A 24681-nucleotide genomic window follows, 5' to 3' on the forward strand; every position below is an offset into this window, starting at 1 on the left:
TTGTCTCTAATCTCTCTTTTAAGTGTGTTAAATAAGTTAATTGGAAACATTTTGTGGTGGAGAAAAACAAGCAAGAACTCAAGGGAGCATGATTCGATAAGATAATATTCATTTTAAAGTAAATACCCACGTCAGGTGCCACTTGAATCACATTAGTATTTCAAATACACAATGTTGTAAAATTGCCCAAGGTTGAGCGTGGAAAATTGGAACTGAGCGCCACAGAGCTGAGCGGTGGATAGTGGGGTTGAGCGCTGTTGAGACAAGGTTGAGCGATGGCATCGCTAACATGTCAAAAAATGGGTTTTTAATCTTGTTTCTCGCGAGGGTTTGGACCATTCCTCATTTTGCATGATAGAGAAACACTTTTGGGTGCTTGGAGAACCTTTTGGAGGTTGCTAGGGTTGTTGGGAAGCTCTCCCACTCCTCTTTGGGTCTTCTCCTCCATTCATGGTCGTTTTCCCCCTTTTGGGGTTATAGAGGAAGATGGGTTGCGATTGAGAGATGAAGTTGCGAATGGGAGGCACAATTGGAGCATGGAGTGACTTCCAAGAACCTTGGGAGAGGGCTTGTATCTTCTCTTTGGTTTACATTTCTTCCCTATCTCTTCAATTTGTAATCTCTAGGTTCTCTAACATAGAGAGTTAAACCTATGTGTTGAGATTAAATGTAATAAACTGAATCTTGTGCATTTTGTGATGCTAATCCATATGCTTTTCCATTTCTATGTTAGTATTTGATTTCCATGCTTAATGCTTGCTTTGGTTTAGCCATCTATGCATGATTTGTTGTTCTTGAGGTGTTGGAAAATGTCTTTTGAACCTAGAACTGAAATTGAATGCCTAATGGAGCTTGTATCTTGGGATAGAACATGATGCATTAGTAATCTTGAGACTCTTGAACTTAATCCATGATTTCACTTGTTGAGGATTCAAGGAATTGGAACTTGATGAGTTATCATAGACTCAAAGTCGCTAGGAATAGGATTTGAGTATTGTTGTGAGTTGATTTTGACATGAAATTGGAATTGAGATGTTTGAGAATGCATGAGAATAAAGTGAATGAAATCTAGTCTTGACAATTGTATATAATCTATGTTAAATTTTTGTTGCACACCAACGGTTTGATAAAATACCAAAAACAGTTTCTTTGTGTTTTTGTGAGCTTTGTTGTCTATTTGAGACTTGTCATGTGTTGCACAAATCCTTGTGGAGAGAACCATACACCTAAGAGACTTATTGAATTGTGGTGATCACTCTCAAATCAACTTTTCATTCTTGTAATAGTTTTCTACTACTTCCTTCTTCATATTACTCGATGTGAAACTTTGGTGAATACCCACTTAAGAACTAACACAGACACACACATACACACATATGCATATCAACTAAGAAACATTATGCTCAAAGATTGTCTTTAATATTACAAACAATGTTCACCATGTGCTTTTTGTATATAATGAAACAAAGTATTCCTCCAATGTTCAAGAAAAATGTTCAAAGATTTAAGGATCAATGGAAGTTTAGAAGAACAAGCCAACATTCTTACTCATCAATATTATTTCTCCAACAGGGAAGACAATGAAAGCATACAACCATTGTTCTACAAATTAAAGATAATTAATCATAAAAAATATTCCATCAATCTGGAGAACTTTTGAAAATTGTGATCTCATACTCAATGAAGGTCTTAGAAATGGCCCTCCAAGCATCTAAGGATCCCAACATGCTTATTCTAGAAAAGCTTATTGGTATCTTGATAATCCATGAAGAAGTGTTTCAATGTGATTCTTAAAATAACAAATTTATGTATATTGTTCTCAATGCTTAAAAGTACAAGAAAAATAGCATCTTCCAAGCCATTAGATGTTAACTTATCACTTGTTGAAGAGTCAAATGATGAAGATGACATATCCTTCTTTACACACAAATTCAAGAAAATGTTTATGAAACATAAAGGATTCAGAAAATGAAGAATATTCAATACAAGGAGAAGATTGTTTGTTATGATTGCAATAAGCCTAAACATTATAGGTCAAAATGCCCAAATTAAGATGGAGAAAACAAGAAAAGGTTCAACCAAAAAATGGATCATGGTAGCAAAAACTGATGTATTTTCAGTAAAGCTAATTACATATCTAGAGTTTCATTTTTATTATTATCATATCCCATCATCTAGATTGACTATAAAATCAAATGATTGGGGCTCAATTAAAAAGCATAAGATTTTGGATAGTCAATAGGATGAAAAGTTTTAATAGTGACTCTATTGAAAATACTCAAATTCATGAAGGATTTAACACTTAATTAATCCATTTTTTATTTATGATGTGCACACATGTAAGCAATGACAATACAAGGTAGAGAACACGTCAACCAATAATGACTCAATTGAAAAATATAAATATTTTGGACACTTAATATAATGAAATTTTTTAATATGGACTCAATTAAAAATAATCAAGTATATGAGGTACTCAAAGGTTAATTAAGCCTTTGATTTTTATATTCAAATAAATTAGTTTCTACTTTTTATATTAATTTATTTTCATTGTAAAACATTAAGATGAATATAGTTATGCCATAGCTCTCCTGAAGAATCTTATGGACAAAGTCGACACTCAAGTTCAATACTAAAGAATGACAGAATGCATCACCTTGTGCTAAGTTCATTCCACACATTCACAATTCTAAACAACCATATAAATTACAAAATAGAATACCACTAGTTTAGAGTAGGAAAACTCTCTCAATGTGAGAAGTAAAAACACACGACACAGGTCCTCAATCAAGCTCCACTAAGATCAACTATTGGCATAAGAAAGTCAAATCAAATGCACAAATGAATGCCTACAACCAGCCAATATATCAAAGTAATAATGCGGTCAAATTTGAAGAACAAAGAAAAAGAAACCTAAAATAGAGTAATTGTCCGAGACCGATTTCTCTATCCATGAACCTTCAATTGATGATCCCAACAATCAAAGTAAAGAACCATATGCAATACACTAGTTGTCAAAATTTCTACTCGATCTAATGGTGAATAAAGCAGGAATCAAAATTTTACTAAGGCAACTTAGAAAAACAAATAAGTTGGCGCCCAATGTCGTACACATGGCGCCTAGCATGCCAAAACCCATGAGTTTGACGCCTAGCAGCCCAAACCTGCACCCAGCAGTGTCATAACATTGAACCCTCTACGCTCAATGGTCTGATACTTGAGCCTAGTGCCCACACCAAAAATAGAATGTGGTACACAACACATAATTTATACACTTGACCGAAGTAAACCAATTATTTTTAATCATGTTCCAAAACTGAGATTGTATGATCCTTAAACATCCAAGGTGGTTTGCTTCTTGAAGGTTTGATCAAGGGTGTTCGAATGGAGATTAATAAGAGAGCTTGGAAAGATGTGGTTGGACTCAAATTAAGAGGTGTGCAAATGAGGAAAGGTGAAATTGGGGTTGTTCCAGAATTCAACAAGATGCAATACTATGGCCAATGCTTGAGGAATCTTGCTGCTAAAATCAAGCACTTCCATGTTGGTGGTCTCAAGGTGGATCAAAGGTTTCTTGGTATGATTGTCACAAAAATCCTTGTTTCACGTGGTAGCAACCATTCAACATTGAATGAGGGAGATTTGATACTCATGTACTACATTCAACATAACATCTAAGTGGATTGGATCTATGTGTTTCGTGATCACATGCCCAAGGCCAAGAGGCTCACAGATTTTAGGCTGCCATATGTGGTTTTGGTGTCCAAGTTCATTGAATACTTTGGAATTGATGTAAAGGATGAGCTAGAGGAGTCAACTGGACTGTTGAACCATACCTCCAACCAAAATCTGCACAAAATGGGCTTTCTCAAGGTGGTAAATGGATGGACAACTGCTGGAGCTGTAGTTGGTGGTGCACATGACCATGAAGTTGGTCCAAGTGGTGCAAATCAAGAGGAAGAACCAACGGCTGGACCCATGGACTTAATTCCCTACAATCCTCTAGAGGATAGAGGCCTTGTGTACTCCCATTTTGAGAGGATGGTGCTGAACCAGCTACATGAGCTCAATGTGTCCCAACATGCACATCACAACTATTGGAATGAGAGGTTCAATGCATTGGATGGCCAAATTCATGATATCCATGATATGCTGAACTCATTCCAGACCAGAAATGATCCTCAGGATGACTAAGTGTGGTGCTTGTTTATGATCATGCATTGCATCCATGTGGTTGTGCTTTATCAGTTTCAGCTTTGTCTGTTTCAGTTGGTTGTTTTTCGTTTCAGTCGGCTGATTATATCAATTTTATGATTTTTCTTCTCTGTTTCAGCTTGTGCTTGCTGTATTGTGTTCAAATATTAATGAAAGGATATGCAATGTTTGTTCTCTTTATGCATTTGTTTTGTTTGATGAATCCAAAAGGGAAGAAAAATTGGAAAATGGAAAATTGATCAAATTAAAAGCATAGAAGCATTAAAATTGGAATTAAAACCAAATCTTTAATTGAACCCATATTATTGAAAGGGGGAGCATGTGTATATGTGTGTGCTTGCAAGCTTGTGTGCATTGCTACTGTAAATGTTTTTCAGGTTCACAAGTTTCAAGCCAAGGTGTCACTTCATCAATTTAATGGTATCCCATAAATGGAAGCATTTTGCAATGGAAGATAGAAGGAAAAATATATAGGTTGGCTTCATCAAATCAGGGGGATATTGTTGACATGAGAAGCCATGGTGTTTTGCTTCTTAAACATTTGATGAAGATTAAATGAAGCTCTTTTGAACTATCTTGAAGCCATTACCATTGGAATGAAGCCTACATTGATGAAGGAAAGGAGATTTGATGATAACCATGTTGATCAAGGCTGGAACGTGTGCTCTCCATGTAGTTACATCATTTAGAAAGTGTATTTTAAGGTTGTAATTTATGTTGTAGACCTTATAGCATTAATTAGATGTTTTTGGTCTTAGGTGTGTCTTTTAATTTATTGAATGGTTTTTCAACAGGTTAAGATGTCTCTTTTAATCTGTTGAATGGTTTTTTAACAGGTTAAAAGGTTGGCTGCAGTAGTCTTAAACTACAACAAATTCAATTAGTTGATTTAGTTTTTAATCGACTGATTTCACTTAAGTCAAGTGAAATTAACCGATTGATTTGAAAATCAACCTGTTGAATTTCGTAACAGTTTGACTATAAAAGTTGTGATTTTCGAAAGGGAGGTCAGTTGATCATTTTAGAGCGCGATTTTGTTCTGGAAACTTGTGGAAACTCTCTCCTTCGTGATCATAGAGTTTGCTTCAGTGGAATATTGATCTTGGATCAATTCTTGGAGCTTTTGGCTTGGTTTGAAGCTTGGAGAAAGGGGTTTGTGGTAGGCTGGGTTGTGCTACCACTGAGATTTGATCTTTCTCTAGCTTTGTGTGTGTGCCTGGTGGTTTTCTAGGTCTGCAAGAGGGTTCTTGTTGTGCTGGTGTGATTCTTGTGTGATTCAAGAGTCTTTTGTGGTGTTTTTGCATATTTTGGAAGTGTAAGGGTGGATACTTTGTAAATCTTTTGAAATAATGTAAAGTTAGGCTCAGGTTGCCTTGACAAACTGGATGTAGCTCAAGTTTGAGTGAACCAGTATAAAAATCTCGTGGTGTCCTCTCTTCTATAACCTTTCTCTCATGCATTTTCATTTTAAAGTTTAAAGAACTTGTGCTTTAATCATCTTTTTCATGATCTTGCATGTTTTCATGACATTTGCAACATTGAGCATATTTGTATAATCATTTAGAACCTGTCTTGATCATTCTTGTGCATTGTTTCTGGTTTAAATCTCAAATATGCATTTTTGTATTTTTTTCAGTATTTCAGTCGACTATTTTGTTGTTTCAATCGATTGATTATACCAGAACAAAATCTATTTAGTAAAATCAATTTGTTAACTCTATTTTTGATCGACTGAAAGTATACTGTCCAGCACCTTTTGCATCCTAACTTGGTGATCTATTTGATTCAATTAAAGGTGGTTTTTAGCTTGCAAAGATAGCCTAAATTTTTAACAAGCCAATTCAACCCCCCCTCTTCTTGGCTTTTCAACCATTTCAAAACTAACACATGACACACACACACATATAAATATATATCAAACAAATTCACTTCTACACACTAACATAAAGAAGACTTTTTACATTTGTTATACATCAGAGGTGATTACGGGAGATGAAAATTTATTTATATTAAAATCCCTGACGTAAATTTACGCCTATTGGTTGAATAACAAACCTAAAAGGGATAAAGTGTTATTGTTTCAACATAGAGAACCAATCTAGAAATCCAAAAAATTTAACCTCACTAGCCAGCTCAAAACCACTAAGTTTTTAATCTACACAATCACTTGTCAAAAAAATTATTAAACACTCAAAAGTGCAGGATCCATAAAGATGGAAAAATGAAACTACCTTCACGCATGGGGGCAAGAGGTCTCCCATCTTAGATGTCTTGTCTTCGTATGATTGCGTTACTGGCAACATTAATGCGGACCTTGAGCGTATCAAGATTTAAGTACTCTCTACCTAAAGCAACATAATCGCAACAAGTTAAGCAAAAAGGATTTTACCTAACATAATGAAAGATCTATGAATATGCATTCTACAAGAATTTGAGAAACTGTAGAAACCTTATAAGTGGCTTTCGAGTGCATGTTTTCTTCGACCTTGAGAACAATTGCGGGGAGCTTCTCTTGGCATTCCTTGTGTTTCGTGGTCGCAAATTTTTTAACGTCAACGACGACCCTAATCTAACACATGGCCAGCAAAAAATTCAAAGGAATGCACAATGGTGAGAAAAAAAGGGGAAAAGAATAAGAACCCAAAACCTGAAAATCTTATGGTTTCTAATGGAAGCCTTAACTCGTAAAAAATATTCTTTGCAATTGAGAGAAAGTTTTGTGTAGGGAGAAAAGCGAGAGGGAAATGGGCATTGCAAATTTTTTTAAACAAATTTACGTGTAACATGTAAAGGTTAGATGTAAAATTCCTATTTTATGTTTGGTCTTTACATGTCAGACGTAAATGTTGATCATTTATTTATAAAAATGTCATCATGCATTCTTTAGGTCTATTGTCTACATGTTAGGCATAAATTTAGTGACGTGGATGACAATTTTGGTGTTAGTGACACAACTAACTTTTAACGACTTACGAAAACTAATTTGGCTTACTATTTAGCTCATCTCTATTATATTATATATTTTATCTATTATACTACACATTGGTTTTAATACTACTACCAAATCTCTTAACCATTTATCTATTATCTATTATATTATAATCACTCTACTGGATTAATAACATTTAAAGTTATATCTTAGTGGCCTCATTCTAACTATACATATCACTAGGATATTTTATTATTTGTACTAAAAGTACAATATTTTATTCTCCCTTACTAATATCTAAGAATATCTTTAATAACACCTCACAATAGCTAACAATATCTAAGAATATCCCATAATATTTAACAATATCTAATAATAAATAACCATATATAAGAACAATAATAGAAATCTTAAAGTTAGAGTCGAGCAAAAGTCCAAGCAAAATAAATAAAATTCACTCTAATCATGATTAGTGTTCATCTTTGCGTGGGTCAAAAACGCATCCTAAACAACTATAAGCTATAAGGGTTTGTGTCAACCTCAAAAATTAAGGCATTAACATGGACCTAACCCATTCTAAGAAAATAAAATTATAATTAACTAAACTAACACAGGTTTAACCCATGCTCACTTTTTTATTCTTTAAAAGAAAAAATATTATTGATAGTGACAGTCACATTTATTTTTTTTAGAAAAACATATTAATTATAGTGTCGGTCAAGTAGGAGATTGTTGTAATGTCGTCTGTTGGTCAAGTGGGAGATTGTCACCGAAATCTTCACTAGCCAAATCAATTTGGCTATGTGGGGCTTTAATGGTCCAATCAAAAGCACAAGCAGAGGGTGAAGAGTGCGTGTTGTGCGTGGAGGAGAAAGGTGGTGTGCAAAGACAAAGTTGGGTGTGAAGGTGTGCATGGAGAAAAAATGGAGATAGGGGGTTTTGAAGAAGAAGGGTGGATCCATGTGAGGAAGAAAATAGTTAGAAATGTGTGGGGTGAATGGGTTTTTTTGGGGGAGATTTATTAGAGAAGAAGAGAGCTAAAGATGAGGAGATAATGGAGATGGAGGTGGAGTGACAGTGGGTTGGGTTGGTCTTTGGAAGAAGATGAAAGAGATGGTGGTTATACCTAGGGCTGGTTCAAGGGTAAAGGGAGTAAAGCACTTGCTTTAGGTCTCAAGAATAAGAAGTCCTCAAAAAAAGTTTTTTACTACTAATATTTATCTATTCAATTAATTATAAAATTATGTTGAAGAAAAAAAAGGCCACACAAATTTTTTTAATACTAATTAATATACCTTTATTAAACTAATTATAAAAATATGTTTAAGATAAAAAAGGCCTCAAAAAATATTTTATTACTAATATGGCTTTACTAAATTAATTATAAGTTTATGTTTGGAAATAAAATTTAATTAAATTATTATTAGTGTATATTAATTTTGATTGGCAGAAAAAATGATAATTAATGAGTTAAAACATTTTTTAGTGAATTATAATTTTGTTTATAAGAAAGAGAATGATTAGTCATCTTTATTCTCTTATAATCAATCTGGATCATGTGGCCAGTATGTACCAATTTTTTCATTCTCATTTCTCGTTAGTATGTTTTTTCTTTTTATTTGTGTAGTTATTTTTATTCTATTTTGGATTTGTATTAGAATTAGAAATGTGTTTCTTTTGTCTAGTTTTGTTTTTCGGTACTTTTAGATTTACGAGTTTCGAGAGTTTTTTTTCTGATATATCTTGAGGAAAAAATGAATTTTTTTACAAAACTATTAATTAGATTATGATTTAGTCTTTTGGTGGATAATAGATTAATTTGAGCATAATTCAAAATTAAGTTTTCTACAGAAAGATAATTCAAGTTTTGGGAAAAAAAGACTTACTATCGAGTTTAGAAGAGCAATATATATTCTTTAATTATTATTATTATTAATGATTAATCTTAAAATAAACAACTTTGCAAGTTTGTGAAAAAGTTGAGATTTAAGAACGAAAAAGAGACTTGAGACTTTAAGATACTGCAAGTCTACTATCAAGTTTATTTTCTTGACAACTGGAACCAGGTTTTATTGTTTAAATTCATTCATTCTATATATTTATCTATAGTAGTGTTTTATATATTATCATTTTTTATTTCATATAAAAATTTATAGATATGTCAACTAGAAAATTTGAATCAGGTTATTCAAAAATTCAAAGAAAAGAAGAATTGAGACTTTAAAAAGAAATGTTTAATGAAATTAATTATGACAATTTAATAAATAATTTTGCATCAAAAAAAGCTTAAAAAATAAATTTTAAATAAAAGGCCTCATTTTTAAATTTACTTTAGGCCTCCCAAACCGTTGAACCACCCCTAGTTATACTGCTTGTATGGCAGATTTAGTGAAAAGTGAAAAAAAAAAAAAAGAGAGAAATGTTTCACGTGGGTAGCAAGAAAGTAAAATTTGTGAATTTTGAAACAAATGCATTCCTCATCTAATTTTTAAATCATAAATACAACTCCCTTAGTGTTGGTCTAGCCCACACAATGTTTAATGTTAATATTTTTAAATTTGCATCATTTTTAAGGAGGATTAACACATTCTATTATTAATTTTATTTTTTAACATCAACCTACTTCACACAATGTTTAATATTACTGTTTTTATTCATCGATTAACTTGCATCCATTTTAGAGTGAGTTTGACCCACTCTTTCATTAATATTTTTATTTTATTTATTTATTTTCTCTACACAATGTCAACTTGACTAAATACTTATATTAATAAAAAAAATAACGGTTTGATCCATATAATAATTAATGTTATATTTTATTTATCATGTAATTTGTGTTTGTTTAGAGTGAGCTTGACCAACTTTATTTTTATATTTTATTTTGTGTCGAGTTAGAGTTGTCTTGACCAACTCTAATAGAATCTTTTTCTTACCAACACTATGTAATGCAGCTAATAAAATCTTTTAGTTGAATATCTAATAATATCTCATATCTCACTACAAAAAAATTATTATTTAGTGGAGGTTTCTTTTTTTCAATTCGCGGGGGTTTTCGCCCTCCGCAAATTAATTTGCGAGGGTTTTTCAAACCTCCATAGTTAGAGTTGTCACAAATTATTTGCAGAGGTTTTTGACAACCCCTGGTATCCGAGTTATATTGCAGAGGTTGTTTTGTGGAGGGTTTTAATCTCTTCTATTGATCACTATTATTTTGTAGAAGTTTAAAACCTCCTTTATTTTGTAATTACTCACTCACATACATTTATAATTTATTAATTTAATGAAATTATTTTTATAATAAAAAATAAATAAAATATAAAAATTCATAAAGTACACAAAAATTAACTAAAATTAATTTCATTGATGATTTGATAAAATATTGACAATTACAATGTAAATATAAAAATAGAAAATACATCATGTCGAGAAAAAAAATAACATAATGTTCTAAATATAAAAAACTTGGTTCGGAAAACAAATTTTCTTCTTTCACATTAATCCTATTTGTTGTTGCTCCAAATGCTTGCAGCTTTGAATCCAGTAGACTAATATATAAAGTTCATCACCTATAAAAAAAATAATTGTAATTATAATGCATCATAATTTTAAACAAGTGCATAAATTCACTGGCATGTCATTTTCCACAACAAAATTCTAGTTCAATAACCTTCAAATATGACAGTAATTATTGTCTATGAAATATCTGCATTATATAGGTCATTATAATTGATATTATAGTACACCGTAAAAAAATTAACAATTTGACAAAACATTAGTTGATATTCGATGTACCATGTTCACTATCTCTGTCAATGTGTGAACTTGAACTTGAATTGCTCGAATGACCAAGGGCCTAGTTAAAAGAAAAAAATATATACAAGTTATATTCAAGCATGATGCAAATAGAAACCACATTACGCTAAAAGTAGTGTTCTTATAATTCAAAACATGAATAACTAGTCTTGTTTATAGCTTTGTTATTGAACTTCCCTTTGGGAATGAATTTAATAATATTTTTCCAAGGAAAAAAGATAGCAGACTAATTATATTCTGCTAAAAAAAACCTAGCCATTTTAATGAAAATGATAAATCCAATTCTACATACCAATCTATAAAGAGAAATTAAGAAGAATGTCACAAATTAGCATAGCTCCTGTATTCCTTATTCTACCATCCTGTAATGAAGAAAGATTAAGATGTAAAAGTATTTGTACCTCTTCTTTTTGTACACAGCAGAATTAAGATCAGTTTCCTCATGATGGTAAAATATGCTAAAGAAAATCAACTAAATATGATAAACGGAGACAATATCATGAGGGAAATTTACAAATATGATAAACTTAGCTGAAGCAGTATGTGACTTGTCCTCATTATTCTCTAGTTTTGACACAACTCATTTGCCTCTTCCCTGCGAGTAGAAAGATAGAGTTACAATCTGAGATAATAAAAAATCAATCGTTTAATCCATATTGTACCTTCAAGAAAAGTAAAGCATAATAAAAGTGGTGTTAAAAGGTATCTTATCCAGAGGCAATGGAATCAGCTACAAGGCTTCTTAATAACTGAAAATCATGTAGAATGTGATATTTTTGGGACAAACATGTAAAAGAGGGATCAATTTCTTCTCTTTTAAATTCCAACTCAACATAATAACATGCCAAGTTATACCAACCTGATTTTGGAACACAACAATTTATCATTAAGCAATAACCGCTTTATCCATGAAGGCTTCTCATATTCTCCGGTTAATTATGTTTTCCATTGTGAAATTGTTGAGTCCAATGCATTTAAAGAGGTTAATGCCAAATTATTTCCTTCATCCTGTAACAGATAACCTCAAACAATTTGAATGTTCTTGCATTTTCTCTCTAGCAAAATATGGTAATTACAATAAAAACACCTCCGTTAACAAATAAAGCATAACAATATAACTACTGTTATAGATACTTAAGCAACAATTTTTTTTAAAATCAAAACATCAGAGACACTTCTTGTTCTAGATAATCTAAATCAAGCAAGACAAAGCAAAACTAAAATGTATGATGACACCAACTAAAAGTGACAAACTTATGTAATAGTGAGAAGGCTAAAGTGAAGTGCATTCCCTCAATTTAAAGGTGGGAATGCAAATTTTGGTCACAGATTAGCACACTTTCGAAAGATAATCAAATTCCAAAACACTATTTAGCCTAGGAATTTCATCAAACAAGTAATGGGCAGCAAAAACATCCCCGGTCACAAAATCCATCACCATCAAATTATTACCCACAATAAACTTTCAGATGATCAATAAACCTATGTAAATATAAGGTTTTCGTGAAGTTACCAGATTATTTCACAGAACCAACACTCTCGCCCTTACAATGCCCGTCAGAGCCAACAACTCTAACACCGAAGTCATGAGCCCAACGCGTCTTCAGGGTCGAACACCCCAACCACTTCAACGACCTTCCACCACCATGCCTTCACCGCCTACCACTCCACTTGGACAGTTGAAAACTTTTTGATCGAAGTAAGGAAACCTTGAACTATTTCTAGGGTTCTGAAATAAAATTTGTGAGTGAAACTATTTTGTATGAAAACGTAAGACGAAATCGCTTAGAGAGATAGATGAGAGGGAAACTGAAAATGAAACAGAGGAGGGAAATGAAAACTTTAATATTTGCGGAGGAGGTCTTAAACCTCTCTACAAAAATATTAAACCCCCTGTTATTATTGTCATTCTAGAGGACTTACAAGATTATCCTAAACTATATTAATTTGCGGAGGATTTTTAAAACCTTCCCAAAATACCCTCCACTAAATGATAATTTTTTTGTAGTGTCTTTTAAATTGAATAATTATTTTCCAAATCTCATCTTTTATAAATATTTTAAATAAAATAAATCTTTTAGAAAACCATTTTATATCTTATAATAAAACAAATCTTTTCACACAAATCTTAATATTTTTAAAGAAAATAAATCATTTCATTTCAATAATTAATAAACCACCGTGAATATATATTTTATAATTTATTATAATTTTCCCAAACCACCACCTTGTGTATTTAATTTTAAATTGTTATAATTTCTTGGATCTTACAATAAAATTAGTTGGATTAGTTTTATCATTGAGTATATTATGAAAAATATATGCATACTTTTTTCACATACAAGATATTATAAGTTCCCTTGAGTTGTATACATATTATACGTTGTTATACTGTTGGGATAACTCTAATAGCATACTCTAGTTTTTCTTTTTTTGGATTTTCTGTATTTGGATTATTATTTATGGAATGTTTCATTTAATGGTTTATACTATTAAATGGGATACTAGATAGAAAGTCTTATCAAATTTATAATTTTGTCATTATATCATTTATTATGTTGAGTGGATTATAACTGACATGATAAGTCATCATAAATAATTAGTTTTACACTAATGAAAAGAAAAACAAAAGCTTATGAAAATTACTTGTCTATTATTTAAGAAATCAAACAACTCAAAAGATGTAGTCTTTTAAAATATTTAATCTATTTATAAAATTGATATAAATTACATATAAGAACTAATTATTTTATTCATGAAAACTAATTAAAGTAGTCAGATTGAATAATCCCAATTTACACGGTCATAAATTTCAATTTGTTTCAAATACATAATCCTGAAAATGAAAGATTTAAGTGATAATATTATATTTAACAATAATAAATATAATTTAATAAATAAATTTTCAACCAGGAAGAATGGTCTAATAAATGAACTTTCAACAGGAATGGTGAATTAATAAACTATGAAATATTTTTCACATATCAAGGAAAAAAAATAGCCCTCTTTCCATTTTTTACTGATATAGGACCAAAGTATTATATTTTTTAAAACAAGTTTTAAAATATTACTTGAAAGAATTATAAAAAAATAGAAAAAAACCTCATTATAGAAATGAGCTAGATTATTTATTTTATTGAGTATGTTATAAAAGAATATACATGTTTTTTTTTACATATAAATATATTCTAAGAGAATCTAAAAGTTCTCACAAAACAAATATCAATTAATTGTGAACTCACTGCCTTGCACGTTATGGCAAATTTCAAAGTCAAACTTTTTTATCAGTCTTTCAAAATCAATTATTTTAATTATCAGCATTTCAAAAGTCAATTAATTTCACAAACTATATGTATAGCAATTCACTGATGCATCAATTCAACAACATAGATCACTATAATTCTAAAATGGAGTTAAGTTGGGTTTGGATGATTGTTGCTACTTTCTTGGCATGTTACATTTTTGTAAAGAAAATAGTGAGAAAGTTGAATGAGTGGTATTATGATATGAAATTAGGAAACAAACATGTCTTATTGCCTCCTGGTCATATGGGTTGGCCTCTTATTGGAAACATAATTCCCTTCATCAAAGATTTCAACTCTGGTCATCCTGGTTCATTCATCAACAACTTAGTCTCCAAGTTCATATCTTTCCTTTTATCTTCCATTCTTTTTCTTTTTCATATTATATCTATATATACATATGCACATTATATCATAAAATCTTACTCTTCTTCAATGTCATATTTCATTTTCTTTTGCTTTATCAATTTAGATAGTTATACTTGAAATTAATTTATTTACGTAATTTTTCCTTAAAAAAACCATCCACAAGAATTATGTGAGTAGTCTCACATCGAGTAGAATACAAGAAAATAAAATGGGAATGTGTGGATCAAGGAACTTTTACATATTAATTTCATTAGTTTTTTTTTTCATCTTTCATTTTATTTTAATGTTATAAGGTGATCAATAGATTAAGGAGAACAAGAGAGGTAAAGATCAATAGTAAGTCTCTTAATTAAGAAATATTATTCTATATGAAAGCTTTTGATAGAAGAAAAGTTTTCAGTTTATGAGAATTTAGCTTCGTAAAAGTATGATTTTCATATTTTATTTATCTTCTGATGAAATAGTACTCTCCAATACATTGTTTGGTCGGAGAGTTGACAATCTAAACTTTCCTAAATTCAAGTAAACGTTTTAGTAAAAAATTCAACGTTCCTTTATTAAATAATTGAGTGTGGCAACAAGTTAACGAATTCAAAACAACTTGCTAGTTTTTTATTTACGAGAAACTTTACATATATTACTAACAATATAATTTTGACCCACCAAACATAATTAACTTGTAGAACCATTATATTAAATATATATAAAGAGTTTGAGTGATGAATAATTTTCATTAAAATAATTTTTATCTCTTTCTATGTGTATCTTAGAAAGTTAAAAGCATACTAAAGTTTATGTTTCAGATATGGAGAAAGTGGTATCTACAAAACTCATTTGCTGGGAAAACCAAGCATCATCATTTGCACACCTGAGATGTGCAAGAGAGTGTTGAATGATGATGACAACTTCAAGCAAGGGTATCCAAAATCCACCAGTGAACTGTTGAAAAGCAAGGCTTTGACCAATGTGTGCAGTACAGAACACAAAGGTTTAAGAGAGTTGGTGAGTTCTGGAATTTTGGTTCAGAAAGTGCTGGCCATGAACCTAGAAATTGTGGAAAAGATAGTGATTAATTCACTGGAAGAGTTATCCAGAATGGAACAACCAGTTCAGGTTTTCAAAGAGATGGAAAAGATTTCCTTTGAAGTCATTGCTCACATCTTGATGGGTTCTCACATTCATTCCAACATTGAAAAGTTGACAGAGTTGTTTCACCAATTCTCCAAATGCAATCCCATTTATTCTCTTCCCATTAACTTCCGTGGTTTTCCTTTCCATCAAGGACTCAAGGTTACTTTCTTTTCTTTTTCATCCTCTTATCACCATGTTCATCATATAATCATTATTATTATTGTTCAAGTTGTCAAGTTGTCAATTTGGCCCCTATCATGTGGCTCGCTCCGACTCACATGGATTAGGGCTAAATAAGCCCATAGGACAAAACAGTCTCCCATTTAAAAACCTTCACAAGACCAAAATGATCACAAAAGTCCTACGGACTAGCATCAACCCATGGACCCTTTCTTAAACATGAAAAAATATTAAGCTTTTAAATATACTATTGGATATATAAGCAATAAGTAGTATGAAAATGAAAACATCAGCTCGAATCGACCTTCGATTCAGCTCGCCAGTCTTGGCCTTCATCGTGGGTTAATTTGTCTCAAGCTTCGGCTTGGGCTAACTCATCACGATGTTCTCCCCAATTGGCCTATCTCGACCTTCGGCCTAGACGAGTAGGTCACCACCTTAGTCTCGGGGTGGCCCATCTCGACCTTCGATCTGGCTTAGCCTGTCTCAACCTTCGGCTCGAGTCAGTCCATCTCAACCTTCGTCTTGGACAAGTGTGTCTGACCTTCGGTCTAGGAAACACGTCTCGACCTTAAGCCTAGAGAGGTCTATCTCGACCCTCGAACTAGGTCAACCTATCTCCACCTTCGATCCAGGTCGACCTGTCTTGACCTTATGCTAGTTAGCACATCTCGACCTTTGGCCTAGACCAACCCCTCACGACCATCGTCTCGGGGTGGTCCATCTTAACCTTTGATTCGGGTCAGCTCGTCTCAACCTTCAACTCTGGTCAATCCATCTCGACCTTCGTCTTTGACACGCATGTCTTGACCTTCGGCCCAGGATGACCCGTCTCGACCTTTAGCCTAAAGAGGCCTATCTCGACCCTTAGACTAGTTAGGCCATCTCAATTTTCGACCAAGGTCAACCTGTCTTGACCTTCTACTTGTGCTTGTCCATCTCGACCTTTAATCGAACTCATCCTGTTTCATTTTTTTGCCCAAATCAACTTGTCTTGTCATTTGGCCTTACTCAGCTCGTCTCAATCTTTGGCTCGACCCAACTCGTCTAATCCTTCAATCTGTGATGACTTGTCTCGTCCTTCAACCTAGACTACATGTCTTGTGCTTTGGATTAAGTCGGTCTGCCACAACCTTCAGCCTGGGGCCATGTCAAGTGGTGTCAACCTTCAGCCTATGCCGACTTGTTTTGACCTTCGATTCGAAACGATTCAGCTGGACCTTTGACCCAAGTTGAAGGTGTTATTTTTAAAAGTTAATTAAAGTCTTTATAGTGAAGTCAAATCTACCTTAACCCTGACCCTAACCCACTTGAGAGGAGACTTTAGGGACAAGCTTTTTCTTAGTGGGCTACTATTGGCCCAGAACCATGGACCATGGGTTAAATTGACAACTCTAGTTATTGTTATAAATTTTATTTTCCGATTTCATATTTATGATTTTGACTTTTTTTTATTAATTAATATGCATTATGCATTTTTAAAACTTTACCATTTTGATCCAATAATTAATTTGCATATGCTTTTTTTTTTATTTGTTATATTTTTTTGTAATATATTACATATAGTGTTCAATTTCACTAAAATAAAAAGAAATAAAATTAATTAAAAAATAAAAGATTTCAACAAAATTGGATTTTTGAGTGTCTTAAGAGTAATATTGATAAGATTGTAATCGATCATAACAAAAATCACACCAAAAACTATGACAACCACAATAATAATAAGCGTTAAATATGTTTTTAATTGATAAATTTAGACGTGAAATTAAATTCGTTCATTTTCTTAATTTTGATACATTTTAGTCCTAAAACATAAAAAATAAATAGATATAGTCATTTTAACTCAATGCTGTCAATTTTTCTTTATATTAAACAATATTTTTAGATTGTATTTGAGTTAGAACTTGTTAAATGATATAAATAATTTAAACGTCAACCTGAAAAAAATTTCATACATTTAAGTTAGAAGGACTATACATATTTATTTTTAAATTATTTTGAAAGATTGTGTTTCGTGCTTAAACTACCTATATAAATGTTTTGTTGTTGCACTTTTACGAAAAGTCATTTAAAATATCTTATCTAGCAAAAGCACGTGGAAGTTATATTATATTCCTGTGTAGCTCTATTTGTCACGTGGTAAATATTTGGAATGTATTTTACGGGATATATGTTTTACATTACTTTTATCAAATACAATAATAAAATAGGTATATATTTAAGTTTGGGATGGAAAACAACATTTTTTAACATAATTTTGATAGAGAGAGAAAAAAAAAACATAACTAACCCTAATAAATACAATAACAATTATGATAACAATAACATTAAGCACAATAACAGTTAAAATAATAACAATGATAAAAATAAATATGAAAAAAGTATTAATTAGAATATCATAACAATGTATAAGTTTTTAACAATTGATTATAAATTTACTTAAGAAATTATATTATATAATTAAATTATACAGTTGATTATTATTATTTATTAATATTATTATTAATAATATATAATAATAATAATTATTATTATATATTATTATTATTTGTTATTAATATTTTTTTAATATTAGTAATATTAGTAATTAATAAGATTATATAATAATAATATTAATATTAATATTATTAAAAATATAATTATAGTACTGATATATAATTATTAATAGTATTATTAATATTATTATTGATATATTAATATTATTAATTATTATTAATATATGATAATATTATTATTATCAGTTAAATAATAATAATATTATTTTTATTATATAATATTGTTCCTGCAGAGAACAAACAAGGTAAGTTAGGCACAAGAGTCACCTTACCCATGTAGTCCGCTATCTCCTCAGTTGGCCTCTTCTCGGTCAATACATGTCGGATTAGACCCAGAAGGGGTTACCTGCAGAAGGGACTTCGAAGCTCAAGTGAGTCAAAACTCTTAAAAAGGTCAAATCTGTGATTAATGAATGCGTACCTTTAATTCGTAGGGTCCATGCGTATTTATAGAGCATTAATGATGTCTGGTTATCCCGTGGGCCGGGCCTTGACTTTGGGCTCTAGCTTGGGCTGTGAGTGGGCCTGGGCCCTAATCCAGGCCCTTAAGGCCTATTGAACGTGGGAGCTTCCATTTTACTAAGTCTTCAATGGTGGTATGATCCGTTTACTTCCAGACTTGTCGGTTGTCGTCCTTGGCCGCACACTGTCCTAGGTTGGCCGCTTTGTTGTTACTTTAGCTTTTATTCAGTTATGAGTCTGAGTCCATGCCAGCCCAAGTCGTGTACTTGGGTTGTTTCCGGCATGTATTTGAGGGTTGTCATGTATATGGTTTAAGTTGACCAGGTCCGGTACACCAGTCCCCCAGCCTTTGCTGATACAATGTGTCGGTGAAGGGTTATATGTATTGGTATGCTACTCGAGATCGGCTAGGTGTGATACAAATATTATTATTATTAATAGTAGTATTATTATTATATTTTATAATGATTTTGCATGTGCAGAGACTAAATAGTGACCAAGTTTCAATCAGGAACTATTTTCAAATTAAGTTTAAATTTTAGGAACCAAAAACATTTTTTTTTCAGTTTTTGCGAAAAGCGTCGGCTGACGCTAGTTTTTTTGTTTATAAAAAAAATTAAATAACACGTGACATGCCATTTTTTATTTTTAATGCCGTCCAAAAATAGGGACTAAAAACAATTATTTTGAAAGTACAGGAACCAAACAGTGATCAAGTTTCGACCAGAGACATTTTCAAATTTTGGTCAAACTTGAGGGACTAAAAACATATTTTTTCTTATAAAAGAAAAAACTTTATAGTTTTAAGATGATTTGAAATTAATTGACACATTAATGTTAATATAAATGCATGCATAAAAAGGAATCTATTTTAAGAATATATATATATATATATATATATATATATATATATATATATATATATTAAAAAAATATTTTATTAGTAATTAATTTTAGTGACAAAAAGTTTATTAGTCACTATAGTAACCAATTTAGATACCAATTTACAAAATTAAAAATGATTGGTTAATGAAATAGTCACTATTATAAATAAAAAATTATAATTGATCACTAATTAATTAGAAACCAATTTACTAACTAAATCATTTTCGCAGTCAAAATCTAGGTAACTAATTTTTAGTGACTAATTTACTTTGGTAGTCAAAACCGCTGATTTTAAAAACTAATTTAATGACCAACTATAATTTTTCATTCATAATAATAACTATTTTAGTAACCAATAATTGTTTACTTTGTAAATTGGTATTTAATTATTCAGTAACTAACAACTTTTAATCACTAAAATTGGTTACTAATAAGATGTTTTTTTGTAGTGATATATGGAGGCTAATTTGAGCTTTACTTGTTTTGTTTTTGTTTTTTTTTTTTATGGTATGGTTTTAGGTACTAAAGAAGTTGTTGAAGGCCATTGAATCGATTGTGGGTGAACGGAGGTCAATGATGAAAATGGTAAAGAAGGGAGAAAATAAGAAAGATCTGATTGAACTTGTTTTGGAAGCGAAAGGAGAGAATGATGAGGAATTGACGGACGAAGATGTTGCAGATATGTTGTTAATGCTTCTCTTTGCTGGTCATGAAACCACAGCAATGGCTTTGACTTCTTCAATTTTACATCTTACAAGACATCCACAAGTGTTTGCAAAAGCCAAGGTATTAACCTCAAAACTATCATTTATTTAAAAAAATTTATTTAAAAATTATAGTTCGTGGTTGTATATATATATATATATATATATATATATATATATATATATATATATATATATATATATATATGATACAGTATTACTATTTTAAATATATTATGTTTATCTTAAAAATACCAAAATGAGATTAATCCTAGGAATCTGATTTATCATGGTTCAAACTGAATTGAGTTAAAAATAGGTTAATTTTTTTAAATTTCACTTAAAGGTGAGTTAATTAACATGTAATCTATTACCAATAATTCTCTGTTAAATTCTTATTATTTTTTTATAAGTTTTTTTATCTATTTATTGATAAAACTTTTAGTATTTTGTGATTTTTTTTTTGCAAATTTGTTATAAAATTTTACAAAATTCATTTTTGTTATTTTTTTAAAAATTTTAATTGATAGATAATTTTTTTTGGATGTTATTTTTTATTAAAAAAAGTGTAAGTATTTCTTATAAAATTTGTTGTAAAAAATGTTTTGTAGAACATATTTTTTCAAAAGATTGATAGTAATTTTTTGTAAATTATTTTTTATAACAAAATTCGTAAATAATTTTTTTGAAAAAAAATTTAAAATAAATTTGATAGAAAATGTGAATTTTTTTTAGTACTGCTATAACATCATACTGCTATAACAAATTTTTTCATTTTCAATTTTCTCTTTTATGAACAGTTAAATATTTTACTATTTTTGCCTTCCAAATAAAGATTAATTTAACTTTAATTTTATTTTTCAATTTTATCCTTTAAGTAACATTTTGTAAACTAACTAATTATTTTACTAATTTTACACTAATTATCTTTTAAATTAAAATAATTATCTTAAAATGACTATTTATTTAAATTTAATTATTTTTAAAATTAAATTAAATTATCCACAATAAAAAAAAAGGGCAAAACACATATACGCATAAGAGATATAGTTCCCCTTGATATAGTAATAAAAACATGTAAAGTGTATATAAAGCGAAAGTCAAACTATTATAATTAAAATGATGTACCAATTAATAAAATATTGTAAGAGTTGAAAAATAATTAAAACCAATATATAGAAAAGGACACATAATATAATTCAGATACATATCTATTTACCTTCATCTACTACTTTAATTAATTAATTTACCAAACACTTAACTTTAACTAATAGATTTACTGAACATTCATCAAGTTATTTTTTGTCAAACATAACTATGATCATATTTATGGCAGCTACATTTAACACATCTTCATTTTAAATAGACTTTCATAAACACTGAAAGATTATTTTTTTGGACCATTATTTATGTCATATAATTTTACATAAATCATGTGCAATGAGTAATCCATATTTAAAAAAAAAAAGAAAAAAAAACTGTTAACCAATGCATGAATGAAAAATTAGTATTTTTATAAGCTTTAAATATAGTTAATAAGTGTTGCTGGAGCGTATGAATAAAACTTGCCTTGTATTTGGTGGAATTTAAAGATAGACCTAACAAAAATAAATAATACATCATTCTAAAACAAGACCCAAATTAAAATATTGGGCTATATATATATTGTTTTGACAGTGATATTTAAAATCCATTTATTTTATACAAATAAGTATATTTTAAGAAAATGTTCTTTCTCTCCAAAAAGAAACATTTAATAATAAACTCATGCGTGGAAACAACCACATAGTACATGGTTTAAAAATTACAGTTAAATTCCTTTAGTTAGGCTTGATTAGTAGAAAATTTATCTGAGAAAAAAAAAACTCAAATTCAAATAATAAATTAAGTACAAATATATTATCATAATACAATTTTTTATATGTATCTTATTTATGTAAAGTATATATTAATTGAATTAAATATGTTTTTTTTGTTATTAAACTATTATAAAATATTTAGTATTTACACTTTGTGAAAGTCATAGGAAATATCATACCTAGCAAATGGCATGTTGAGTATTTTCCACATGACAACCAAAATTTTATATTAGACTATAATATAACTCTCATGTAGTTGCAAATAAATATTTTACTTGACTTTCATAAAATGCATAAATAAAATATATTATAATTTATTTTTAGGATGAAAAAAAAATTTATAATAGTTATTAATTTTGTTAAGAATTTAATTATTTAGTTTTGGTAAAAAAAATTAATTACCTTTGTTAATTAACAAAATTTGACGCGAGACTGTGCATAAAAATGGAGTTCTGATAAATGGTTTTGATGCAGAAAGAGCAAGAAGAAATTGTGAAGGCAAGACCTTCGTCTCAAAAACAATGAAGTCGTACGGAATTTAAGAAAATGCTTTATCTTTCCCAGGTAAGTATATACGTATCAGTATATTACGAAAATAAACTTTATGTCTAAAAAATCAATTCATTTTAATTCAAAATAACTTTATTTTTTATTTTCTTCTTGTTTATTTATTGAAAAATATGAAAACAAATGAGAAGATGGTGAATTTTGTGAATAATTGCATGCAGGTAATTGATGAAATGTTACGTCGTACCAATATTGCATTTTCTCTTTTTCGTGAGGCAACTAAAGACGTTAATATCAATGGTTCGTTCATATTTATTTCAAACATGTTAAAAAAGATTGGTTTCAATTTTATTTTTTATTAAATGATAATAAAATCTTTATAAAGCATTTCTAAATATTTTCAGGTTATATTATACCAAAAGGGTGGAGAGTTCTAGTTTGGTTAAGAGCTGTTCATATGAATCCTAAATATTATCCAAATCCAGAAGAATTTAATCCATCAAGATGGGATGTAATATATGATTAATTATGTCAAACATTTTTTGGTGATTTTGAATAAATAATTTTATAAAATAATTCTATTAATTTGTGTGTTATTATTCTATGTAGGTAAACAATGTTAGGGCAGCAACCTTCCTTCCTTTTGGAGCAGGATCTAGGCTTTGTCCTGGAAATAACATTTTCAAATACGAAATTTCCATATTTTTACACTATTTTCTACTAAATTACAAGTAAGTATTATTTTCTTGTTATTTCTTTTATTTAAGATTATTTATGGTGAGGTAATAGGTATATTTTTCACGTTTATTTAATTAAAGGAGCGATAATAAGTATATAATGGGATTGACAAAAGAGAAAAAAAGATTAAAAAAGGGTCACAACAGTAAAAATATGTGATACGTTTCTATTCAAATAAAAACACCAGAAAAAAAGAAAATAAAAGATATCTTAGTCACCAAGTCACCATGAAACTAGAAGTATAAAAATATCACGTAGAGAAAAGAGAAAAGTCACAGAAGGTGAAAACCTATTTTTAAGAAGAGAGAATAAAAAATATTTATAAGATCAAATTAGTTTGTGTATAAATTAAAAAAAATAATGTTCAAAAGATATATAAAAAGGAACTTTTATAAATTACATTAGGAAAAAAAATAATTTTTCTTAATTATTAATTTCTCTTTCTTAAAAGTTTTTCTTAATTAGCCAAATAAAAAGGTGTTCCTAATAATATATTATATAATAAAAATTGGTTTAAGGAGTTCTTTTTGTTATTTACCATAGATAATATCTTCCACTAAATCCTAAACTCTAAAAAAAACATCTTCCATGATTTTATCTTAGATTTATACCATGCACTCTTCAATAACTATTAATGAAAGCATAATTTATAAGTCAATGGAAACCTACTTTCTAATTAATGTTTCTCCTTTTTTTATTGTAAATAATTAATTTAATTTAAAAAACAGTTAAATTTAAATAAACAAACATTTTAAAAAATAGAACGGTAAAATAATCATTTTAGTTTACAAATATTAAATTTAAATACATAATCAATTAAAAAGTAAAAGTAATGTAATTCCAAAAAAAATCACATAAAATATAAAATTAAAAAAGTTATTTACAAAAAGATTCCTTTTGATAGTATATATATCTCAATAGTCAGAAATTTTTCTTTATTATTTTATTATTTTTCACTTTTTATAGGTTGGAGGAAACAAGTCCAGAAGGTCCTGAAGCTGTCTTCCCATTCTCTCAGCCAAAAGACTTAGC

The 24681-nt window shown here is 29.7% G+C and overlaps 1 pseudogene across 1 annotated transcript; it reads left to right on the forward strand.

Annotated features, from left to right (window-relative positions):
• The first annotated feature begins 14353 nt into the window (after positions 1-14353).
• LOC114166656 (beta-amyrin 11-oxidase-like) lies at positions 14354-23646 on the forward strand (annotated as a pseudogene). The gene is made up of 7 exons (XR_014985273.1): positions 14354-14597; positions 15432-15918; positions 20361-20627; positions 22879-22968; positions 23133-23211; positions 23316-23422; positions 23521-23646. The product of XR_014985273.1 is annotated as a beta-amyrin 11-oxidase-like (transcript).
• Positions 23647-24681: the final 1035 nt, after the last annotated feature.

This window comes from Vigna unguiculata, chromosome 10 (genome assembly GCF_037176805.1).
Source record: "Vigna unguiculata cultivar grain cowpea cultivar isolate G323 ecotype 2 chromosome 10, ASM3717680v1, whole genome shotgun sequence".
NCBI lineage: Eukaryota > Viridiplantae > Streptophyta > Magnoliopsida > Fabales > Fabaceae > Vigna > Vigna unguiculata.